Source organism: Tiliqua scincoides, chromosome 4, assembly GCF_035046505.1.
Source record: "Tiliqua scincoides isolate rTilSci1 chromosome 4, rTilSci1.hap2, whole genome shotgun sequence".
NCBI lineage: Eukaryota > Metazoa > Chordata > Lepidosauria > Squamata > Scincidae > Tiliqua > Tiliqua scincoides.
The window spans coordinates 8,062,004-8,066,226 of NC_089824.1; the positions used below are offsets into that span (position 1 = coordinate 8,062,004).

The window sequence follows — 4,223 nt, forward strand, 5'->3', positions numbered from 1 at the left end:
GGCACCTGAAGGGGGGGTTGGCACTCCGCAAACTACTCATTTTGCTTCGCGATCTACCGGTAGATCGTGATCCACCTATTGAGCACCCCTGGCCTAGGTATTGGATGGTGCTTCAATTGGACGGCATTTATCTGCAGATTCAAATAGACTCATCATTTTTTAAACCATTTTTTCCATGGTACAATTGGAACTGCTTGTTCTGAAGAGGTGAATGGATGAGTGACTCCAGCTGCTTGCAGTTGCATCAGCTCCACCTCTAGCATGAAGTGTGCAAGAAGAACTCATTTAGCCTCACAGAACCTGGGTTGTACTGCTGGGTCCACTGGTAGGTGGACCTTCCAGCCCTTCAGATCTCCTAACTCTTCATGGAAAGTTATGGCTTATTGTCTCAAGACCTCTGGTAGGGGTTCCCTGACACCTGGGCTGCAGAATGGCTTCCTAGTCTACTCCTATGATTTGCACCCAGCCTCTCCCTAGGATGGAGCTACATAAAGCCTAGAGCTACATAAAGAGGCAGCCTGGAGCTACATAAAGGGGCAGCCTGGCTGTTTGAGTGTTTTAAGAGTTATCCACTTCTGCGAAACCCACGAAGAGATTCTTCTCCCATCTGTAAGTTCTAGAAACTGCTGTTTTAGGACCCAATTCTATCCAACTTTCCAGCAGTGGTGCAACCATGATGCAGACCCAAGGTAAGGTCTCTTATGTATGCCCCATGGGCACAGCTGCACTGGCACTGGAAAATTGGATAGGATTGGGCCCTCAGGCTCCAACTGAATGTTGAGATCATCCTTTGTTATGTTCCAAGTCCCCTGATAGTGGCAGAGGCCCCTATCTCCATGTCCAGCGCACTTGTTCATAGTAACAGAAACCAAGGCATCCATGGATGTCTCAAGGATAAGGAAACTCAGCTGTGTTTTGCATCCAAATATGCACTTATTCTATGGGAAATGCTCCTTTCCACATGTGATTCTGCATGTTTAGTCTGGACTGAAGAGGCGTTTGGGCCTCTTTAGCCTAGAAAAGAGATGCCTGAGGGGGGACATGATTGAGACATACAAAATTATGCAGGGGATGGACAGAGTGGATAGGGAGATGCTCTTTACACTCTCACATAACACCAGAACCAGGGGACATCCACTAAAATTGAGTGTTAGGCGGGTTAGGACAGACAAGAGAAAATATTTCTTTACACAGTGTGTGGTTGGTCTGTGGAACTCCTTGCCACAGGATGTGGTGACGGCATCTGGCCTGGATGCCTTTAAAAAGGGATTGGACAACTTTCTGGAGGAAAAATCCATTACGGGGTACAAGCCATGATGTGTATGCGCAACCTCCTGATTTTAGAAATGGGCTATGTCAGAAGGCCAGATGCAAGGGAGGGCACCAGGATGAGGTCACTTGTTACCTGGGGTGCTCCCTGGGGCATTTGGTGGGCCACTGTGAGATACAGGAAGCTGGACTAGATGGGCCTATGGCCTGATCCAGTGGGGCTGTTCTTATGTACTTGACACACAGCAGTAGTACCTGTGTACGGAGTAATCATTTCATGAGCCTTAGAGAACACTTGATGGCTGACTAGAACAATTCAGGGATATTCTCAGGCCATACTAAGCCCTCACCTCCCATGCCTCAACTATACATGAACTCATCGATTCAAGCTTCTGCCATCTGCTTCAAAATTTGGGCAGAGCAGAATGAATCTAATCCAATCCCCATCCAATCTTCATAATTACTTTCTGCCTCTCGTCCCTGCTGCAGCTCAACCAATGGGAATCATATATGGCTGGTACTTTGAATGACACAACTAGACTTTAAACTTTTGATCTGGAACTACACCTGTGTTTGACCAATATTTAAGATTCACCCACCCACCCATGCCCTGCTGACCCACAGCTATTGTCTGAGTTCCTGTGATATTTTATCTACCTTTTAACTAGGCAATGGAAGACAGTTGAGCATACTAGAAATGCGCAAGGAAATTAAAGTAGTCACATGTGGACAGCTACCGCAGCTTCACTTCAGGGTGCGGAAATGTGCACAGAGGTGGCAGGAAGAGAATGGGCAGGGAAAGGAAAGTTATGGCCTATGTTGGTTGGTTGGCAACCTTCAGTCTCGAAAGACTATGGTATAAGCCTACAGCACCCAGTATTCCCAGGCGGTCTCCCATCCAAGTACTAACCAGGCCTGACCCTGCTTAGCTTCCAAGATCAGACGAGATGAGGCACATGCAGGGTAACAGTTGTGTAGCCAAGGAAATAAGGAGTCCAAATAGATGGTGTGGGACACGTTGATTTAAACTCCCCATTCAAATCTTTCAGTGCGGTGCTGTAGAAATAAAGACAGTTTGCCTTGAATAAATATGCATTAGAGTTCTTTTTTCGATCCCAACAGGCGCTTTTGCAGAAATCACGTAATCATATGCCATTGGTTGTATTTAGAGCCTGACAAGTGTCTGAAGATCCTGAAAGGTTTCGTATAATAGGCTGGATTGTACAAGACGACGATTGTGCAAAGATGTAACTATTTGTGCCTCCGTGTGTCTGTCACTCTGAAAAAACCGGGCCTTCCAAAACGGCTGTGAGCCACGGGCACACGGTGACAGGCAAAGGCTTTCGACAAAAACAGTGATTTTGATCCCCTCCTCTGTTTTCAGCTCCAGCATCAACAACAATTGGAAACTCTCGCAGATTAGCATGCAAGCACATTACCCTAAATGGCACCTTTCGCCATTTCCACGACAATGCTGACAACATTATTACAGGCTGAAGATCACCCACCCGAGGCCCAATTGTGTTTTCCTACAAAACAAGGATGCTGTGGGGAGGGAGGGGGGGGGAGAGAAGGAGAGCTTTTGGTGCATCTCATTCCACAAGTTCCTATTTATGCACCATCTATTTATGCGCCATTGTTCCCTCCAGTAATGGTCCCATTAAACGCCTTGGGATTATTTGTGCGGCAAAAGCATTACCTTGAGTTTAAGATCTTGAGAGAATGAAGTTCATTTTTAGCAACAAGGACAATTACTTTCCTTTCTCCCCTCCACACCCTAAAAGTTAATGTTTCAGAGAAAGCCTTGTTGATTTGAAAGGATATTGTGTCTCTCTGTGTGTTTCTGGGTGTGAGTGGTTTCCTTTGTTCAGAAGCTTATTTCTCGCAAACCATAAGGCTGACCAGATGTTTAAAACAAAAAGGCCAGCGGGGGATTATCAGAGATTATTGGGATAAAGATAGAAAGCCATGATGTGAAGCTGTGCAGAGGAAAAGATGAGGGCACACATTACTCAGTGCAATCCCAGGCTAAAATTCTTCATCCCAAATGACTGTACAAGAGAAGTTTGTGTCCTCCTCTCCCTTGCTGCCCATATAGCTGGAGATAGCACCGAGACCCACTTTTTAGAATGAGAATCTGTCGGGATCCATGACCAGAAGTGATGTCATGACCAGAAGTGACATCATCAAGCAGGAAAATTTTAACAGTCCTAGGCTGCAATCCTATCCACACTTACCCAGGAGTAAGTCCCATTTACTATCATTGTTACATAGTAGCCTGTTAAAAATACAGATCTGTAACATTACCCCAATGCAGTCGCATATCATGGTAGCATAAGTCTAATACATTAAAAATAAAATATTGAAATGAATGGGGACCCACCTGCAATTGGCTTTCGACCCACCTAGTGGGTCCTGACCGACAGTTTGAGAAACACTGGATAGAGACCTGTAGTGGATAAGTGAGAAATGGAGTGCAGACCTGGTGAGGAAGAGTAATACATACACCTTACTTAATTTCTGGGCCACCTTTCAGTACAAAATTCCCAGAGTGGCATGCTGTTGAGAATAAAATTACAATAAAATAGCATAAAAAGAAAATCAAAGAAACCAAAAAGCACGCTACGAGAATCTGCTACAAAAGCTAGAAAATCCAGCAGAACTTTACCATGTAATTAATAACTTTTCCAAAACATGCTGAAATGCCTGAGCACATTTGTTAAAAAGCCTTTGCCTGGCACTCAAAGAACAACAGAGATGAGCTTCCCTACCAAGACCTCCTGGTTACAGTGGTCCACATGGCTTGGGCAGGCAGGTCTGAACCTCTTTCAGGAGGGATATATTGGTAGCACACTTTGCACTGTGTGTGAATCAGGGTGGTTTGATATCCTGAAGAAAACACAGGTCATGGTTCAGGATGTGGACTCACCTCCCCGAATTACAATCTCTGAGCA

At 45.3% G+C, this 4,223-nt stretch overlaps 1 pseudogene; it reads right to left on the reverse strand.

Moving 5' to 3' along the window:
• Positions 1-2,130: 2,130 nt before the first annotated feature.
• Positions 2,131-2,249, reverse strand: LOC136650232 (5S ribosomal RNA; annotated as a pseudogene).
• Between the last annotated feature and the right edge of the window lie 1,974 nt (positions 2,250-4,223).